General features: G+C 42.4%; 3 non-coding genes across 3 annotated transcripts; 1 reads left to right on the top strand and 2 right to left on the bottom strand.

Annotated features, from left to right (window-relative positions):
- Positions 1–7,561: 7,561 nt before the first annotated feature.
- On the bottom strand, positions 7,562–7,634 carry trnav-aac (transfer RNA valine (anticodon AAC)). The gene has a single exon. It is a non-coding gene; the product is annotated as a tRNA-Val (tRNA).
- A 109-nt stretch (positions 7,635–7,743) lies between these two features.
- On the bottom strand, positions 7,744–7,816 carry trnaf-gaa (transfer RNA phenylalanine (anticodon GAA)). Its single transcript has one exon. It is a non-coding gene; the product is annotated as a tRNA-Phe (tRNA).
- Positions 7,817–18,060: 10,244 nt separating this feature from the next.
- On the top strand, positions 18,061–18,153 carry trnar-ucu (transfer RNA arginine (anticodon UCU)). The gene is made up of 2 exons: positions 18,061–18,097; positions 18,118–18,153. It is a non-coding gene; the product is annotated as a tRNA-Arg (tRNA).
- Positions 18,154–22,099: the final 3,946 nt, after the last annotated feature.

Genomic DNA, 22,099 nt, shown 5'->3' with positions numbered 1-22,099 from the left:
TACCGTAGACGAAGGAGAGAGCTGAGAATCCAGGGGAAGCCAGTGATCCAAAGAGGGAGAGAGTAGCGAAAGCCAGACCGTAATCCAAAAAACGTAGTAAAAGGGGAGAAACCAAAGTCGGAACCTGAACAGTACGAAGAGGTAGAAGGCGTAGCGCAACTAAGTAGCTCAAAAGGAAAACCAATACTGAGCGAGGAGGTAGGGAAAGACTAGTGCTTAAGTATAAGATGAGACAAAGGTGTGGTGGTGAAAGCGTACACTGACAGGTAGACTAATGAACTAAGACTACGCTTTCTTCTGCCTCTTTCGTTGCCGGGAGGCAGGGATCGTAACATTACCCCCCTCTCTACGGGAGGCTCCCGAAGCCCTAGCGGGACGATTAGGTGAACAGTGATGGAAATCCCGGATCAGGTTTGAATCCAGTATACCCTTTTCTGGTACCCATGACCGCTTTACAGTGTAGGCAGGGAGTCCATCAATTACTCAAGGCGGTGGGGTTTTTTGTTGCGGTTTAGACAGAGTGGATCTGCGAAAGGGCTTAAGGAGGGAAACATGGAATGTAGGGTGAATCCTGAGGGTAGGAGGCAAGGCCAGCAATAAGTTACAGGGGTAACCTGGCATTGGACACGAAAAGGACCGATGAACCTGGGAGCAAGCTTGCCAGAAGGTTGCTTTAGAGGAAGTTTGCAGGTAGTTTGCAGACACATAGTCCACGTCGAAATCTGGGTATGGTTCCACGGTACCGATCCGCCACGGTCTTCTGCCGAGCTGCAGTGTGAAGAAGGGCGGCTTTAGCCTTCCTCCAGAAGTCCTGCAGGTTTGTGATATACTCCTGAACAGATGGAACTTCTGTGTCCGGCAGGGAGTCCGGGAAGAGAGGAGGCAGATAACCTAAGGCACACTTGAAGGGTGACATGCCAGTCGAAGGAGGATACAAAGAATGATGTTCATATTCTGCCCATGGAAGCAATGCCCATGGACACCCAGTTTTCTTGGGTAGATGAGATATATGCCCTTAAGTAGGTTAGCAGCTCTTGATTCATACGCTCAGTTTGACCGTTGGCCTGAGGGTGGTAAGTTGAAGTAAGCGAAACAGTGACTTACAGAAGGCATTCCGAAATTGTGAAATAAACTGGGGGCCCCTATCTGAAACAATATTTTTAGGGATGCCATGAAGGCGGAAGATATGCAGTACGAACAGGTCTGCTAGTTCCCTAGCCGAAGGCAAGGAAGGTAGGGGAATAAAATGGACAGATTTAGAGAAACGATCTACTACTGTCATGACTGTCGTGTATCCTTGGCTTGGTGGAAGGTCAGTAATAAAATCAACTGAGAGGTGGGTCCAAGGACGGTTGGGGATAGGTAAGGGTTGAAGAGGGCCTGCCGCCCTCATCCGAGAAGACTTAATTCGGGAACAGATAGAGCAGGCTTGGACATACTCCTTGACATCTTTAACCATGGTTGGCCACCAGAAGTCTCTAGAGATTAAATCCAAGTTACGTCAGAAGACAAAAGACAGAAGATCTGACTGGGGTTGAGACAAATAACTTGTCCGGAGGGCACTGAGGAGGTACAGTTTGTCCAGCCAAGGTGTATCTAGCTACAACTTCTATGTCCCATCTAACAGCTGTCAGGAATTTACCAGAAGGGATGATGGGTTCAGGAAGCAGTTCAGCCTCAGGGGGGTCGTGGATCCGTGAGAGAGCATCAGCTTTGATGTTCTTAGAGCCTGGAGTGTAGGTGATAAGGAAATTAAATCTGGAGAAAAGAGGGACCATCTGGCCTGGCGAGGACATAGACGTTTGGCCGATTGTAAATACTCCAAGTTTTTGTGATCTGTGTATATCAAGAATGGATGATGAGCTCCCTCCAGCCAGTGCCTCCATTCCTCCAATGCTAACTTAATAGCCAGAAGCTCACGGTTACCAACATCATATTTAATCTGTGCAGGGGATAACTTCTTAGAAAAGAATCGCAGGGGCGAAGAATTTGTTTTTCTCCATGACGTTGAGAGAGAACAGCGCCCACGCCATGGCCAGAAGCGTCCACCTCAACAACAAAAGGCAAAGAAGGATCAGGGTGTTTCAGGATGAGGGCAGTAGTGAAAAGGTGTTTCAGGTGCTGAAATGCCTCTTCTGCTTGAGGGGTCCATTTACCTTGTCTGGGTCCTTTGCGAGTTAAACAGATTATGGGAGCAACCACTGAGCTGAAGTTTCAAATAAACCTCTTATGGAAGTTGGCAAAACCAAGAAACCGTTGTATGTGTTTAAGGTTCGCGGGTGTGGGCCAATCAGTAATTGCGGAGACTTTACTTGAGTCCATTTCCACCCCTTCTGGAGAGATGATGTAACCTAAAAAGTGAATCCTAGAAGCATTAAAAGTGCACTTCTCCAGTTTGACATCAAGTTTATTCTTTATGAGTCGGGAGAGAACTTCTCTGACATGGAGAACATGATCCTGGAAGGTATTAGAGAAAATTAGAATGTCATCAAGGTATACCAAGACAAACCTTTGTAGCAGATCACAAAAAATATAATTAATAAAGGTTTGAAACACTGCTGGGGCATTTACCAAACCAAAAGGCATGACCAAATATTCATAATGTCCATGGGTTGTCATGAATGCCGTCTTCCACTCATCCCCTTCCCGAATACGGATTAAATTATAAGCCCCTCATAGATCCAGTTTGATGAAGATCTTGGCCCCATGCACGGACTCAATTATGGGCAAAGGGTACCGGTTCTTAATAGTGATCTCATTAAGGCCACTATAATCAATACAGGGACGGAGCCCACCATCCTTCTTTTCCACAAAAAAACCTGGCACAAGCAGGAGAAGTGGATGGGCGTATAATTCCAGCCTTCAGAGAATCTTGTATATATATTTTCAGGGCCTCGGATTCCATATTGGAGAGTGGAATATACGACCTTTAGGAGGAATAGTTCCTGGCAAAAGGTCGATGGCACAGTCATAATGTCGGTGGGGTGGGAGAGCCAAGGCCTCTTGCTCATTGAAGGCTTCCTGTAGATCAGAATATTGGGGGGGGGGGGTATCGTAGGAACACCAGAAGGGGGCGTTTCCATGAGTGCAACTCTTACAACCTTGCAGACGACAGCAACTACCAATACATTGGGGTCCCCAAGTTAAAATTTCTCTACGGGCCCATGAAATGTTAGGGTCATTCTGTTGGAGCCAGGGAAAGCCTAGTACAAGGGGATGTGATGGGGTCTCGAGGATATAAAACCAGATATCTTCCACATGTGTGGCGCCAATTTGCAATCTTATTAATTCAGTTTGCCATCTTATAAGTCCTGGAGACACTGGGGAACCATCAATAGATTGTCCATGAAGAGGAGTCGTCACCTGGGTCAGGGGTAATTTCCAAGCTTGAGCTAAGGAGGCGTCGATGAAGTTCCCTGCTGCCCCCGAGTCAATAAAAGCAAGAAGTGGCGTCTGTTTATTACCCCAAAACAGTGTAGACATAATAGAAAATCCTGAGGAAAACTTAGAGGATTGAGTTAACTCACTCACCACAGGATCTTGAGTAGTAGGGAGGCGCCTCAAAGATGAATGTAAAGCAGGGCAGTCAGCTTTAAAGTGTCCTAATTTTCCACAGAACATACAGCGGCCCTCTCATCTGCGTCTCTCTCTTTCTTCTGGAGTTAACTGGGTGCGGGCAATTTCCATAGATTATTCCGAGTCTAGAGTGTTGGTAGGTGGTGGCCGAGGAACCTCTAGTATCTGTGTCTGAGATCTTTCTCTATTCCTCTGACAAATTCTAAATTCCAACACCTGGGAAATTACTTCCTCCAAAGTTCTGCCCAACTGTTGTATAGTTACCAGGTGATCCTTTATTTCTTTAGTAAAAGTGGAGAAACCAAAGTCGGAACCAGAACAGTACGAAGAGGTAGAAGGCGTAGCGCAACTAAGTAGCTCGAAAGGAAAACCAATACTGAGCGAGGAGGTAGGGAAAGACTAGTGCTTAAATACAAGATGAGACGGAGGTGTGGTGGTGAAAGCGTACACTGATAGGTAGACTAATGAACTAAGACTACGCCTTCTTCTGCCTCTTTCGTTGCCGGGAGGCAGGGATCGTAACACATGGTTCTAGTGTAATACTGCTACTACAGCTACTACTGCTGCTGCCACTGACACAACTGCAACTAATAAAATTTTACAGCTACTCCTACTGCTACTACTAATGTTACTAAAGCTACTAGTAGTACTGTTACTGCTACTAATACTGCTGCCACTGACACAACTGCTAATACCACTACTACCATTACTACTACGACCATGACTTCAGATTCTAATACTAATTCTGATACTAATACTCCTGCTACTATTACTGCTGTCATTACTACTAATAGTGATAAAAACAGAGCACTCACAGCTCTGTAGACATTGGTCTGGACTCTAGAAAGTGATTCCATTTGCAAGCAGCTCTGGACCTCAACACCTGTTGATGGGTCACTTCTATCAGACACAACATTGGAGCCCAAGCCCACCTACAAACACATTCACACACACTGACACTACACATACTGACTAACACCATACACATTTATACACACAATCAGACACATACATGCACAAATACAAACTAGCACACATTCACAGACACACACATACTGTAGACACTACACTCAGAGATACACACCCACACACTGATACGCACACATTTACAGAATCACACATAGACAGTACACATACTCACAGACACAAACTCACACACTGATGGACATCACATACACTCTTACCTACAGTTACACTATAACAAACACTAACAAAAATACCACTAATATTACAACAGTAACACTATCACTATGACTAACACTATCATTATTATTAACTATAACACAAAGTTACTACTACACTACTAATACTAATAATAACAGTAATAATTCAGGTGGGTAGCTGCGTCAGCATGCGTAGGCTGCAAAGGAACAAGTAATATGTTTTATTCCATGCTGAAAAAAAGAAGAAAGAGAGAAAGAGAGAGTGTGACACCTGAAGAAGGCTCCACGGCCGAAACATTGTGTTCTCTTTCTTCTTTTTTTCAGCATGGAATAAAACCTATTACTTGTTCCATAACAGTAATAATATCACTAAAACTAACATGACTACTAGTGTAAATAGTCTAACAGTATATCCATAATAAGCACTAATATTAACATGAATACTAGCATTAACATTAAAACTACCAGTTGTACTCTCACTAATATTAACATGAATACACTAGTATTAGTATTAGTAGCTGTCCGTGACGTCACACCGCTGTTTGTGACGAAGGCGAGACACCTAGCCGGGCACAGTGACTCGGCGCGTGTCGCCGTGGTTACCATACTTATGATTTGTAAACAAATGGAAAATGCATTTTAACTGTTACTTAAACAAATTTATCAACTTGGAATATAATTATCTAGCTCTAGGATTAAATTCCTAAATAATAATTTGAATAACCATTCTTTAATTTCGGATTGAACATTATTAACACTAAATGCACTATGGTACTGTAATTGATCGATACAGGCGGTATTGACCGTTTTCTAGATATTTTAAACAGGGTCAAGAAATGGAAACGAATCAGTACTCACCAGTCGATGAAGTTAATCGTTTATTCTACGGTTCTTCAGTTGAATTAATAGGTTGTCAATAGATAAGTGATCAATAACTCTCCGCAGTGCGCTCCGCGCACCTCCCGCGGTCTCGCTCGCTGATCCCGGCGCTCTGGCTGGTGTCTCTGACGTCACAGTGCTCTTTCTGACATAAACAGATGCAGCCATTCAAAACAAGTGGGCGGTACCGCATTATTTTGCGGTGGGCTTTACGCAGTCCACCGCAAGTTACCGTAAACTATCCTATAATACCGCAAAAAAATAATAGTATCCGGAATTTCCACAAGGTGGAGCTAATGAAGCTCAACCTCTCATGTTTGAGCTGTCGCCATCAAAGTCTTTAATGAAGATATTACTAATAGTATTAATAATGAATGACCTTGGACAAGCTGTAAATTCAAAGTATTGCCCTGGTCCACATTCTTTTTTTCATTGACCGTTTTTGTAAAAGTAACACCACAGCATTTTGCAATCACACATTTGTTTCCAATCATGCAAAGTACAGTAATTTTTGAGAATCGATTCACCATGCCTTTCACATGCTCATAAACGAGATTGATTTAGGAACATAACATATTACTGTATACAGTATGTATATGTATATTTAATGTCTTAACTGTGCCCGTTTAAGTATTGAATATTTATATGGAATTTTACCACGGAAGGGAAATCTTAGTACCTGAGCATAAAAAGAATAGGAGCATACTGTAACGCGTGTGAAGGCCATAAACGATATTGATTTTGGAACTTAAACATACAGTATATGGCTGGTCTCGGTACTTTAAAGAAAACATACACACCAGTATTCCATTTCTCCCTAAACATTTTAAGCATCGAAGTCTTTAACTAACGTGATACCGGAGTCAACAAGCATACTTTTAGAATTTGATTAAAAGGGAATATAATATGGAATCGCATATCTAAAGAAATTAAGAACGATATAATTATATTCATGTACCGCAACACAAGAATAGTACACGCTGTACATTGTCTGTTGATAATGTTTGTGTAGTGCTTTTTCAGCACTCTGGCTGTGACCTTGCTGGTGGTGCTGTGGGTTAGGTTCCTGACTTCCCTGTTGCAATGTCTGTGATCAAATCCCACTAAAGCCATGACTATTTCTTTTTAACAAACATTTCTTTGAAAAAATGAAACGTTTCCCTTGGTCAGAGATTAAATAAAACCTCACTCGCACCAAACAAATTTATATTTCTAAATATAAATATTTCAAAATATCACAACATGATCGAATTTAAGTCATTTTAATAACAATGAATAGTCACCTAGTGGTAGTGGTAAAATTCCATATAAATATTCAATGCTAAAATGGGCACAGTAAAGACATTTACTGTAAATCTTTCTACGACCGACCAACGGACCACGAGTGTCCCTGTCGGTCAACCAATCACGTACCGCGGTGTTTTGCGTCAATTACCTCCGGCACTTTGAATGGCTGCATCTGTATAACATCTCCAAAAAAATGGAGGGCTGAGCGGGGAATAACGGTTGCTCAGGGTCACAGGGTCACAGGTCATAGTGAATTTAGGAGCTAACTGGATCGGAGTTACAGGATAAATAATAAAGAGTTTGTTCGAGTGTCACATCTTCGTCCTGGGTTCTTAATTTTTACACTATACGTGTAGGAGAAACAAGACAGTGTGTGTGTGTGCCCAGGTAATTCTGGGAGACAGATCGAATCTGGGCTAAAAGAGAGGGGGCTTAGCCCTCTTACATTTGCTAGTTCAAAGTTGTACAACCCATTTGTATCTGCTAGGCCCTGGTGAATTGCTGCGAAATGCTGAAATAACCTCTCGGCTCCTTGGTTGTCATTTCGTCAAACGTGCGTTTGGTACAAGAGTGCATGAAGGCACCGGAAATACATTGGGAACAAATGACCGGTTGCTCAAGACCTCTGTGAAGTACAGGAGCGTGCAAAACGAGGCTGTTTCCGCCCGGTCTCGAACCGGGGACCTTTTGCGTGTTAGGCAAACGTGATAGCCGCTACACTACGGAAACCTGTAGGAAATGCTGCTGGTGTCTCACTTGCGTTTCGGGCTGAGAAAGCGACGCGTCACTTTAGGTAGGGGGAGCTGGAGAGAGGAACAAAGGGCGCGATGAAACAAAATGCCGAAACCCGGGATCAAACCAGGGACCTTTAGATCTTCAGTCTAACGCTCTCCCAACTGAGCTATTTCGGCGGTGCGCAGAGCCCACGGCCACCTGCTCCAGCCTTCCTGTGTTGCGGCATGAGCGCACCAAGAGGAGCGGGAGAGTGTTGCAGGAACGTCACTCAGAAGGAAAGCCACCCAGCTGCGCCCTCTGAGCTCTGTCCAGTGCATCTTCCTCGCATGGACTCCTGCCTGCGACGGGCAGGAAACAATTAACAAGAACAGAACAACACCCCATGGGTGTCTCATGACCACACCTTAGGTTGTGACACATGCAGGTGTGAGGGGTTGCCGGGCTACTTTGGAGCAGAGCTTGGGCGGAGGGGGGGCGGGAAAGCAGACAAAGAGGTGACACCTCAAGGTCTGCACGATCACAGCTCTCCGCCGCCCCAGGCTTCCGCTCGATAAGCTACTGGACACACCTGCCCCTCCTCACACAGACCGTGGAAAAGCCCCCGAGTGGGAGGGCTCTCTCTTCCTCCCAGGAGCTCTTGGACACGACGCACAGACAGAGCGCGGGGAGCCGCCGCCTGCAAACACGGCTCCAGGCAGGACTCCACTCCGCAGGAGCCGCAGAGCAGAGGAGATGGGGGCAGCTTAGATCCAGTGCAGAGACCTGATCTGTTGTTGCTGTGTACGCTGTCCTTTCTGTTCTCGGGGTAGGACATCAGGAAGCACATTGAAGCGCTGCGACATGCACTGTACAGATCCCGCCACTACTGGGCCCGATTTCCCCGGATTGAAACCGGGCTCAAACAGGCCCGTTTCGTTTGTTGCCACGCACACTGTTTGGGGATTCGCCTAGCGCTGTGATCGAACAGACCCACTCACCTCTTAGTGTGGCGGGATCTGCACAGTGGATGTCGCAGCGCATCCTGCTTTCACTTCAATGCATGTCCTGATGTACCCTGGTCTCCCGCGTGACAGGTGGGGATATTTGCCACTATACTAACGAGGAAGACAACGCTCTCTGCTTAGTGTGTAAAACACTTACTTGCAGCATTGTGGGTGCTGTGGTTTAAATGCTATTGGTTTGTGAACAGAATACCCCTATCCAAGTACATTGTGCCACATTAAATAAACACACGAGAAAAAGAGATTCAGAACGCAAAGCTCTGTCAGTGTTCTGTGTAAAAAATCAGTTTGAACATCATGGGAGCTGTTTTTAATAAGCTGCTGAGTAAAGAATATTTTAATCTTCCTGCTGTCAGTAGTATTGTGAATATAGTTGACTCTTACCCGAATGAAAACAGAACGTAAAGGAAGGGTTTCAGAATTCAGACAAAGCTTTATTCCCGTGCTTACAGTCTGAGTAATTGGAGACTGCGCTATTCTGTTGCCTATGGTCATATACGGGTTTTTCGCATGAAGCCATATTGAACAGTATTTCTCGCATTGTGAACTTGTGCACACAGCGGTCCCCCGGGTTCCAGTTAGTGCGTAATTACGCATCGATGAAAAACCGGAGGTTTAAAAAAAGATAATTAGCTCACTGATACTTTGATGTAGAGGCTGTGGAAATATCCACATGTCGTGGTCTTTTAAATGCATTTGGTTTGAAGGCGTTCTGTGCTTCCGTTGCGAAGATATGGACAAAAGAATATTCGTGCTTGGTCAAACAAATGTCATATAAACGAAAAAGTAAAGGCTGAGAAAGCATTCACAATGTATTTTATACACAAAGCAAGTATTCTCGCGATTCTAAGAGGTTTCGTGTAAACGCTACAGGCGTGCCAAAATCGTTTTCGAACTTCAAGCTAACTTTTCCCCGGTACTGGCCCTTGTACTGCATTCCTCAAGTGCACCACTGTGAGCTTGCGCCGCTACAATAATACATCGCCCCAGTCCAAATTTTCTCAATTAGGTGCACGTTTTCTATGTGTATTTAGTTAATAAGTCTTTCATTTTGTCTGTTTTAAAAATTGCATCTCTTTAAAACAAACGAGTTTATGTGTCGCGCTGAAATTCACACGAGGGAATTCAAACGAAAGAAATCACAGAAAAGATATTGCGCTTAAAAAGAAATCCAGAGTGGAGACGCTGGTGATAGAAAACAGAGCTTCATACGATGCATGAGATGCATTACCTCTGAACTAAACTCGGCTCTTTAATCGTGTTAGGAAGAGTGTATAGTCAACAGTGTACATTTTAAAAATCAAAGCAAGACAATGAGACACGAAGTGAATTCGGAACACGAGCCTCTCCTTCATTGTTTAATGAGCTTTTGATGAACATCTAAGTGAAAGACAAATTCACTATTTTCACTTTGTGATTAAAAAACACTTTTATCACATGTTAAGCACTCCTGATGGTGTCGAATAGTTCTCTTTTCTACCCTCATCATTTGAGGATCCCCAGCTAAAATATCTTTTTAAACGACAACAAAATTGCAATATTTTGAATACTATTTAAGTTTACATAGTCACATTCCCGGTGATATTGACTTAGGCGCTCAACTATTAACTTCTTGTAGTTTGACTTTAGCCAAAAGTTTGAAATCTCTGCAACTATCAGGATGCTTGAGGACATGAAACCCCATCTTATTTAGGGGAGACGGTGTTGAGGTCGGATTAATTTGAAATGCGTCTCTGGGGACTTTTGATTTACCAACGTTATGTTTAACTGAAGGATACGCTGACTGACTGTGCCATTGAAACTAACGCACATCACCTTTCTTCTACATTCACAGGTTTTTGGCTAAAGACAAAAAAATCGTTTTTGTTTCCTTGCCAGCTGGCAGTAATTCCTCTGCACTGACAAAACAGATGAGTATTTTATCTTTCGCAATTTGTATGGATTTTTTAAAAAACAAGTTGTTCCAAAAATGAATGAACACTTCCATTAAATTTAATGTAGAAGCATGTTGCTGTCCATAATGATAAACTGTGTGGCAACCCCAGGATCTCCTGTTTACTAAACAGGCACTTTAACCAACTAAGCCACAGCATTCTCTTAGCCTAGTGTTAATCCCGCATCAGCAGGGTCAGCTTGTCGGCACGCCCGTCTCCATTTGGTGGTTTGAGCTGACGTTGCCATGACGTTGCCATTAAATGCGACCGAGAATACTCCAACCGGCGCGCCGCTACGCCTGCCGTCGGAGAAATAAGCCATGGCACTGGCATCAGATATCCCTTTTACAGCCACTTGGACACATCTCAATTGCTCTGAGACACCTGCATTCAGTGTGTGCTGAGCCTGCTCGCTGAGCAAGTGACGAGAAATGGCTTGTGTCCAAGGAGTTCAATATGCTTTTTATGTTCAATGGGGTGTCCACTACAGCTAACACTGAAGCGCAGCACAGGCTCTGTGGTTTGACATCTCACAAGGTAAATGTTGAAATTGTAGGTGGAAGAGGAAAATTACCCTTGAGTATGGGGAAAGAGGCAACTCATGTCCGGAGGGGGCTGAAGTGTGTATGGAGGTGGCCTAGTGGTTAAGGCAATCTCCTCTTAATACATGATACTCTGCACAAGTAGGTTTGAACCCCATTCTCCTTGAGGAAGGGCTTTGACACATTTTGACCTTTTTAAACTTGGTGTGGTTTCGTTTTGTTTCTTCGCTCCTGTACTACAGCAGTAATATTTCTATAGGTGTATGATCATGGTAGGCTGACAGCAGGAACACGTGGCCCACAAGCAGTGACAATATCAGAGGTGTCTGCAGTGTGTTGGTTTGTAAGCAACGATAAAATAACTTGACATGGAAGCAGGTGTGCCTGCATTAATACAGCTCCATCGAGAGGAAAAAGTAACACAAGAACCGACATAAATTCAACAGCACGTTTCTGCAGCTGAAAACGGAACATACTCCACGTGATGATTGAGCTCACAACCTCGGTATAACTCCACTATAAAAGCACCACAACCTGACCAATTGCGCTACTGGAGCAGCACAGCACAGTAGCACATTTTCCTCAGTGCACTCAAACAGTGCTTCTTCCCTAGCCTACCAGCTTCAAGACTTTTTTAAATTGATCAAAGATTCATTGGAAAAGGTTTGTCGATGGGTCAGGTGGGAATCACACCCAGATTCACTGCTTGCAAGGCAGCTATGTTCATCATTATACCCAGGACTGGCGCCAGGGGAATGATCTGTAGGGGGGGGGGAGGTCTGAAATCCTGAGGGGGTAGTGATGTTTCGGTTTAAACGGAGCGATTGCAACCATCCAAGTGAATTCTCGCAAGCATGCCACTGATTAGTATTTCATGTTAGAAGATAACGACAAGCAATCTGGTATTTAGTGATGAAGAACAGTTCCACGTTCATCAGAACTCACGTGATTATTTTTGCCTGGAGCATCAACCATATGTGTTCATTTTTGCAACAACATCAACGGTAACGAGGTTCTGAATCATTAAGAAATCATTGTAAAACCAACAGAAAGTACAAACTTCTATAACTACAGTCCTAGTTATATAACGATTGTAAGTATAAGGATAAACTACTGCAAGGCATTGGTCCACCTGAGCAAATAAGGTCGTAATAATGTTGACACCCCAAAACATAGACACTATGTAACGTGCTGTTCCTGGACAGACAGCCCTCCTGCACATCAAACAGTCTGATGTAGTAACTGTGAATTCAGGGTTAGTGTAGTTATCTGACCATTGACAAAGTACAACTATTTTTTACGGCTCAAGTTAAGTAAGTGAAAGTGTTCAAAAACTTTTTATCCAAAACTGAGGGGGGTGGGACTGTTCATTTGAGGGGGCGATTTTGGCATGCCAGTAACATTTTGACAAAACGTCCAAGAGTTACGAAAACACTTACTTTGTGTATAAAGTACATTGTGTACACACTGTAAGTTCAGAACGCGAGAAATACTGCTCAATATGGGATCCTGTCCAGGAATATCAGGGCTGTAAGGGGGTCAGATCTATTGATGTAGTAAACACATTAGTGGAGACAGTGTGTCTGCTCTCTGTGTGAGAGCCGGACAGGAAAAATAATCTGTGGTCTGGGAAGAAGAGACCCTCGTTGGAAGAGCGGCTCTTCTCACAGGAGAAAATATTTTTCTCCTTGGGGGAATTAAAAGCACTTATGGGGAGTGGTGTGATGGTAGTGCATCTGATACCACATCAAAAGGTTGTGTGTTCAAATCATGTTGAGATCGGATGATGTATGTTCAGGTTCAGCTGGTGCCGAACCCAGGAATTAGACCATGCAGTTTGGTTTTATCTGTACACCACATAGATAATCTAAATGAAATAACAGAGCAGTACAGGACACGCATTCAGGAAATTACACAGCAAGTCATTTTGAACATGACAAGAGAAAAGGCACACCGCACATCCGTGAAACGTCACGTCCGACTTTAGAGACAGTTACATCACAGAATGTAAGTTTCAGGCCCCTTTTTCATTACAGGTTCAAACTAACCTGAAAGTTACAGAGTTTTAGGTCACTTTTGTATTAAAATGTGTCTGAAGCCTATAAATATAATTTGCCCTTTTTTAAATTGTGGATGAAATCCAATCCCATGTACCAAGACCTTACAGTATATTCATGTTAATTAAAATGACTAATGCTAATTGGACATTAGCTGGTGCTTTTGTAACGATTTGCTATTTCATGCTGGAAAGAAGGAAACCCGACCAACGTTTGCTTTCAGGTGCGGTTCATTCACATAATGGACATCTATTTCTGAGGAGCCTGATTTAAAAACACACGAACCCGGTAGAAGTAGAAGTCGAACCTCCAATCTCATGATGCAAAATCAGACGCGTTATCCATGAAACCACTGGCCAATCATGTAACTGAATTGCACCATGGTGAGTTCAGCACTGCAACTAGTAATTACTAGTAATACTAATAATCCCATCCTAAATTTCTAAGTGAGAAACGTGTTTTCTACATTTTTATCAGTTTTAAAATATCATCTCTTTAATACAGACAAAGGGTTTGTTTTTCACTTTGAAATTCTGATTGATTTAGAATTCAAAGAAAAAGATGTTTTCTTCAACAACGCAGTGCAATTATGACATCTTTCACTCTACTTCTCTCTTGTAGTAAAGCAGACCTTGCAGTGTGAGCATTTACTCTAGTAAATTAGGTCATGTATCATGTTAAATCACTTCTTCAAAACAAAACATTCCTGGTGCACGTTTTCTCCATGAAAAAAATACATTTTTCCCTTACATGATTTCTCTTTTTTTTTCCATCAGAGTACAGAAAGAAGAAAAAAGGGAAAAGCAGTGTCGCAAAAAAACTCCATCGCCCTTGGGAGATGTCAAGCTCATCGGATATGAAAAGTGCCCAATAAAAGCAATTTCTTTTCATTTATCTTAGCGTCAGGGCTGCTATTGTGTGTAGAGGAGGCAACTTGCTCAGCCAGCAGACTCACCGCTTACTGAATACAGGTATGTTTTGAGTGTCATGCTGATCGTCTTATAAATGCAAAAGAAACTTTTAAAGCTGATAAAGTTTTCCATTGTAATTTGCATGTAGCTACAACGTCCCTGGAAGAGAGATTTTATCAGTTGCACGTAATCAGTATTTTTTACTTTTTGTTTAGTACTGGAAATATATATTTTTTTAATTTTTCTAAAGAAGATCTCAAGAAGTATTGCCAGGACCTACCTTTAGCATTCAATAGCGATATTAATGGATCAGAAATGTAAGGTAAATTGATGATCTGAGCCAAAATAGTCCTTACACGCCTCCTGGAACAGTGTTCATATTCATAGCAAGTTATATTCTTTTTCAACCCCAAACGTTGCTATTGCATTAAGCTTTGTGTGACCATTAGAGGTTTCGGTAGCTTCTGGAGAGCGCACTTTTCCAAACTGAAACCTATAAGAACATTATTCAAGACGCACCATGTCCCAGAATCATTCATCAGGACTAGGATTAATATCAATGGAAAGTACTTCAAAATAAAAGATTTTACTGAAATATTAAAAGAGTAGGAAAGCATTTAAAGTAGAAAAAAATCAGTTCAGATGATATTTAATTTTTTGAGAAATGGGCACATACATCAGCTCAGTGAGCAGTGCGAGGTGCTCTTCTGGAGATGATGTTAAATTAGTTAAAATCATGTGATAGTTAAAAAAGCTTAATACTTAGTTAAACAGCCAGTACAAATGGTTGCGTTTGTGATTATGTCACTTCTCTACTACAGCAGCGTCGGTAAAAGACCCTCTGAAAGCAGTAAGGCTCTGCACAACTGAATTCGTTGCTATTTGGAGAAATCCACAAACTCGTGTTTTTCATGTGCTTTAAAAGACAGCCATACTCACCGACAAAATAAAGACACTGCTGCTGATTTTTTCCGAAGCACAGTTGACCTTTCTGAGCCAATTGATGAAGCTCACCCAATGAATACTATAGCAGAAGGTGGAGGAAAGTACAACTTTGTAACTATCACAACCACAGGAACAACTGCAAGAAGTAGAATCAATTTCCCATCGAATGGTGGTGTTGTCTGAGGTACGCGATGTGAGCGTGTGCAGAGAATCCCACAATCTCTTCAAAACTTGGACAAAGTATTTCTGATGGAGCGCTGTGCGCAAAGATTGAATAAGCTTTGCTCCTGCCGATGATTCTGCGTGAAAAAGCACAGCATTCAAGTTTCACAGACAAATGCACCATGCCTACTGTAGCGGAGAGGCTTATTAATAAGAAAGAATTAAGTGTTCTGAGCCTTCCCAAATGAGGCCCCATTTCTCTGTTCATCTCTGTGGTGCAGCCACAGAGAAACTATTCATGCAGGCTGATTTAAGGTTCCTGATAAGGACAGCTCCCAAAGGGGGATGCACTTAGCTAAGCCTGGCTATCATGATCAATGGTCATCCATTGGTGCCTATCTGTCTAGGGAGTGCCAGTTGGACATCTGGACTGCATTCCTAAGTGTCAGGAGTAAGTGACTCATATCTCACCTTGATCAACCAATCAGGGGCTGGTAGGGCCGAGTAACCCACGTGGGACTCTGATGCCCATGGAACTTTCAGCCAATCAACGAGCTGAAGTTCCTCCAGGTAAAAACAGGCAACACAGAGAGCCTGAGAGATTCAGTAAGATTCAGGGAGATTCAGTAAGATTCTGGAGAGGATTCTGTGGACTGTTCTAAAGGGAATTCAAAGGAGAATTCCAGGGCAGGACGGCCCAGGAGCAGAAGGCTCCCAAGGGCAGGACATTCTTGCAGCGTGCCTCCTGACCATCCTGAGACTCAGCTCGGACAACCACGGAACGGCCAGTGTGTCCGAGTGCCAGAACTTTCCTTTGTTCTAAGAGTCTAGAGTGGAGGTTGCCAGAGAGTAACCAGCAGCAGGCCTCGTGAACAGGTCGGAACTGTGGACAGCTGAATCACTGTTCAGAACTAGCTCTTCATCAGGAACGAACCGGTCCTCTTCCTGACTTTCTGGGACCCACAGTCATCTTTTCTCCTGTGCACAAACTTTGCTAGTTAAAGCCAACAGTGAGCATCAGCAGTGCACCGTCACAAGCCGCACAGCACAGCCTGGCACCGAGCCAGAGAGCGCGGATTGGACAGCAACAGCCTGCAACTGTTTGTTTGTGCCCGCAGGAGATCTGAATCCCCAGAAATTGGATGAGTATTCAACTTCACTGCATTACAGCTCGAGAATTCCATTGTTATCCAAACCAGTTGATATCAATTTAATTCCTAAGAGTTATGTACTTGTTTTGAGTATCTAATGTAGAAGTTGTAACCAAGTTCACTTTACGAAACGGTCTTAATGAATGATATACTGAACGTATGTCCTCTTGATATGTGTAACACTTTGTAACTGATTGAATATATATCTTTTGTATTCTGATAACCCTCTCGATAAGATCTGTTAGGTTTACATGCATATTCTATGTATTAATAAATGTATCCTCGTGTATTAGCACCTGTGTGTGTGCGTTGTTTGAGTTATGTCGCATGGTTGGACTCTAAAGCCATCAAAAGAATCAACTTTGTGATTTACTGCTACAATAAATAATTGTCTCAGTAAATGCCCAAACCCTACAGAACTGGTGCCTTCAGAGAGCCACTACAGTTACATATTTGGCGTCCCTGAACGGCCGGTTTTTCTTACACTACAGAACCAATTTTAAAAACAATTGCGGCACACTACGATTCACACTGACTCAAAAGTGATCACGGCAGATGTTGTTCCCTGCATAATGCTGAAGGGACCAAAGAGCATTGCTGTTGGGAACACAAAATGAGGCTTTTTTATGCCTTGATGTTAAGCTGACAAAGACTATCTTGAAACACCTAGTTCAGTCTCTCGACAGACTGCCAAGCAAAGCTTTTACCCATTGACGTCGCAATAGAAGGAAGGTCTTAACCCACCAACACTTAGCAGTGGCAAGATTCAAACCTAACCCAGCGAAGAAAATGGAGCACAAACCCAGCACTTAGACCACCCAGCCACACTCCTCACACCTTACTCTCTTGAGAACGTCGGGTGGGTTCAGCTCTTGTTGTGCGACGCGTGGAAATGACTGCATCTTCATTTTCCGAGATGTTTCCTATCACATCTTTGTCAGCTCTGAATAAAGTGCTTCTTTGGAGCAGGCTTCAGACCTTTTATTTTATTTATAAAGGAGGGCCATTCAGAAACATGTAATTCCTGTTTTAGAAATGCTTTGGGCGGTGTGTTTTATATAATGCACAAACAGTATTCTGATTGTATACTGTAGACCTGTGTAGCAATCATACTGGACGTGACTGGGATTCTGAAATGTTTCTTGAAAAGGTATTCAAGGCTGCTTGAATCTATAATAAAAAAGTGACCCGAAACTTCCAACCTTCCAATCACTGATGTCGCTCTCCCTAAACCTGTACGGGATGTTTTGCTGATGTGCAGTGTGCCTTTACTCCTGTATTAAAAATGACCTCTGTTGTTGGGCGGAGTTGAAGGAGAACTTACTGCACAGAAAAAGTACGTAACGATAAAATATTTCTGCGCGTGAAACACATCAATCGTTCAGCATTTCTAAAATGTTTAATTGAATTGACAAAGAAATCCTCTCCTTAAACTTCGAAAAGGATTATCTGTTGAGCCAGCAGGCGTAACACTGCAGTTGCCCGTTTCTCACAGGTGGTTGAAGTTGTGGATAACATTTAGCAGGTTTGGCACCATGGCTTAGCTGGTTAAGACGCCTCACTAAAAACCAGGAGACCCTGGGTGTGAATCCCAGCGGTATCTATTCGTAGACAACAGGCCACTCATTGTCAATATTTATGGAGCTTAATTTAAAGACAACGGGAGAAGCATGAGTTACAGCTTTCTGTAGCTGTTTTATATAGCAATGTATTGGTTGGCTCTGTGGCGCAATGGAGAGCGCATTGGACTTCTAGGCTTTGATAGAATGAAGTCATTCAAAGGTTGTGGGTTCGAGTCCTACCAGAGTCATGTATCACTTTGATTCAACTTTTCAAAATCCTCTAGGGATTAGTGTTGATCAAGTCAAATAAAGGACTTCTTAAGAGTCCACAGTTGAAAATGAACCAGCAGCCACAAGAAAGAAATTAGCACTGGACTGTGATCACATTACTCCTGTCCTGGACTCCTTGCACTGGCTTCCTGTCAACTTCAAAATCCTCATGCTCACCTATAAGGCTCTCCATGGCTTGACACCACAGTACCTGTCTGGGTTATTGCCCTACTCCCCACCTCACAACCTTTGCTCTTCTAATTCTGGTCTCCTATCTGTCCCCCAGTCCATCTACACTCTATGGGTGACAGGGCCTTCTCCTGTTTTGTACCAAAGCTCTGGATCTTTATTCCCAAGGATATCAGAGAGTCACCTTCTCTAAACTCCTTCAAATCCAGACTCAAAACCCTCTTCTTTAGAAGAGCCTTTAATGAACTATTCTTTACCCCTCTGTTCCTACTGTATTTAATACCACCATCTATTGTCTCCTCTAACTGTGTATTCTCATCCTGCTTATCTTGTGTATTTTTTAACTTTATTGGTTTCATTCTGTAAAGCACTTTGAAAAGCCACCTTTAAAGGCACTATATAATGTATAGATTATTATTATTAATAATAATAATGAACAGCGCATTTAACACTGAGCACATGCGGTCCTTCTTTGCAAAGGATTGCAAAGGCTGGGAATTAGCCTTTCACTCGTGTTGTTGAAGACCGTATCCTGGCTTTGTTGCAGGAAATGTCTGGATGCCATCACCGGATCAAGGAGAGGATCAGGGTTTTGGGAAGTCTTTTTGATGCCTGACACTGTGTGTTTCCTGGTTGTAACGGGTGTCATTCTGGACCTAAACAACAGAGAACACCGTTGAAATAGCTGAACTGCCTAGCGGACACTTTGTCGCCTTCTTCTGACCTGTATTTAATGCGATTCTCTGAAAACTTGGCACGTTATATCTGTGCTACCTTTATGGAGGGCACACTCATAAGAATCATAGATTCGATCACAAGCATCTAAAAATGAGCCTGAGAAAATGACATCACGCTATGAGGCTGAATGGCACAAATTCTCCTGTTACTTCTGCAGCAAATGTGTGTTTTTTGCTTCTTAACACTGAGATAGTTGGAGATATTTGGCAGCAGTGGGATTCCAACTCACACCCCCAAAGAGACTAGAGCTTTAATCTAGCTCTAAATTAAAAACTAGGTGACTTGTAATGGCTGGTAGGAGAGGAAAGGTATAAATGCTTCTTTTTTGGACAAAGTCTTTATCTTTTTTTTCACCAGTTGTTTTGATCAAATTATTGTAACGCAGTGCCATATTAAGGTATAATATGTACATGAACGTCATGTCTGAGTCGATGATGGCAGCTGAGTATCGCTGGAGGACAGTTCATCATGAGTGGGTAAGCCTGCATAATGAGGGAGAAGAGATCGGCCTCTCTGCTGCAGTGTCCAGTGACACTAACCTTCTGTCCTACTGTTCTCTGCTAATGTAGATGGTGAATGTTTATTTAGGTGAATATAAGGTTTCATTCTTGTAAAATATTTCCGAGCACTTTTTTTGTTGCTGAAAATTAATCCTGAGCATTTGAATTAATTCCGATATTGTCACCTAATTCCATACATTGTTTCATCAAACTAGAACATTTAGAGGAGGTCAATTGCATTTATGAATTGCATAGTGATAGTATTTCTTTCCATTTAAATACTTCAGTCAAAAATGTAGAGAAGGTGCTCCTGTTTTCACCATTATAAGAACTGTGATGCACCAGTAATATTTACTCTCATAAAAGTATTGTAATTGTATTGTTCTGTTCTGTAACAATCTTGAGTGACACAAACCTTCTGTTTTACTGCACTACACTTCTCCAGAGGCCAGTTCAGCACACAAGGATCCTCAGTCAAACAAACACTGCAATCGCTTGATAAACGCTATTTCTCATCCTTTCTCTTAGTGTCGGTGCTACTATTGTATGCAAAGGAGGCGACTTGACAATGAAGAGAGTCTTCATGAAGGTGTGTGTCGGCAAGCTCTCCACTGTCAATTGACTGGGCTTGTGAAGAAATCAATCTCATTCAACAACCACACAAATTGCACAGCTTAAGGCACATGAAGCGAAATCTGTGAGCTGATTGACACAAAACAATGTCACTTCACATTATCTGCAAAGTTGTTTTGCTTGTCTGACCACCTCTTCCTACTTTACAGTGAGCACATATATTTCAGTTCCTTTCTCCCATGTGGAGATGTATCCACTGCCAAAACTGCTGTCTGATTATTTAAATTATCTGTAAAACTGTTACATGACTTCATCTAATTGTAAATTTATAAGACGGTCTGTGAGACATTTGTGAGAGTAGCTGAATCCCAGGGCTGGTATGGAATCACACACAGGCGGGTCTTCTGTGTGATCTGAGTCCCACTGCTCAGAGCTACAGACTGGTCAAATGGTCACTATTGTAGACACGACCATCGGACCATAGGCTACAAATAATCAATATACCGATCATAGTGTCACTACTGGTGTTTATTACATAAATACTGTATATAAATAATAAGATAATTCCACACTCATAAAACATTTATAAACATTTTGGGAGGCTGACATACAGTAAAGAAAGTAATACTGAAGGGTTTGGAAGTCCTGGAAAGCGTTAATAGATCCTTCTTGCTTTCGACCTGGAACAGAGCCCACAACTGCCAGATCAGTGACCCCTGAGCCCAGTTCACAGAGAGGAGAACCAGGAGCTCTTCTATGTCTCTAAGAGGGCTGGGAGGAAAGATAAAAGGGGGAAATGTGACATGAGTCCAGGCTGTTCTGTCTGATATTGTTCATGTAGCAGCACTGATTGTCTGAATATCTTCTGGTTCTGGATTGTGAGGATAGAGAGCAGTACGGAGTTGAGATCCTGTCTGAGTGTGAGTCTGAGCTGTGAATCTGACTGAGAAGAGAATAATGATTTTTTATTCTGCCTGAGAATTTTCCTGAGAATTTTTTTCTTTTCCAAGTGGTGTTACATCCCCTTCAGATACTCTACACAGACTGCCAGAGAGAAGAGGATAGAGAGATGGACAGATAAGAGCACACACAGCAAGAGACACCGACGTCTTGATTTACTTTGAAGCAAGTGTTAATTTCTTTTCTGGAACAAGTTGTTTCTGAACTTCAAGAAATTCATACAACTTCTGAAAGATAAAATACAAATCTTGCTTCTCAGGACAGAAGAAATGCTTCCAAAAAATGCCAGTGATTTTTTCTCCTTTTAACGAAAAGTGGAGAAAAACAACAGCAGTGCAACTCTGTCGGCTTGATTTAGCTTAATACAAGTATTCACTTCCTTTTCTGTAGATTACAGTCTGCGAAAGATGAAATGAACTTCTTGGTTACTCTTGGTCAGTGCAGAAGAAATACTGCCAGCTGGCAGGAAAATGACAGTATTTTATTTTCTTTAACTACAAACATGTGAGTTGTGAAAAGCAACGGGAATGTGTCCCTGTGCAGCTGTTAAACAAAGGGCTGGTGGGTCAAACGTACTCAGGGACGTGCTTCAGATTGTGATGATGTAAACAAAATCTCCGCTAAAAATTGAAGGGATTTCTTCGCAAACCCTCTTGAATGTGGCAGGAAATCTTTGTGTTTTACTCGTGTGCAACTACAACAAGTAAACAAATAAGTACATAAGTCAATGTCCAAGAAAACCATCTTCACGTGTGGAATTTTTCTTTAACTGGCTGTTGGGAGAATTCATTTATACACCCGTTGTATCCTTAGCAAAAATATTTTAAAATTAGAACACAGATTTGTTGGAGAACTTGACAATCCTTGACAATCATTATTAAATGAGCATTATACAAATGTGCGTTGATATTTTTAATATGTACCTTAATTGTAATATATATATACATAATTGCTTTGATATGGA

This window comes from Lepisosteus oculatus, chromosome 14 (genome assembly GCF_040954835.1).
Source record: "Lepisosteus oculatus isolate fLepOcu1 chromosome 14, fLepOcu1.hap2, whole genome shotgun sequence".
Lineage (NCBI taxonomy): Eukaryota > Metazoa > Chordata > Actinopteri > Semionotiformes > Lepisosteidae > Lepisosteus > Lepisosteus oculatus.
Note: the sequence above shows the minus strand (reverse complement) of the source record. Positions and strands in the feature narration are given on the sequence as shown.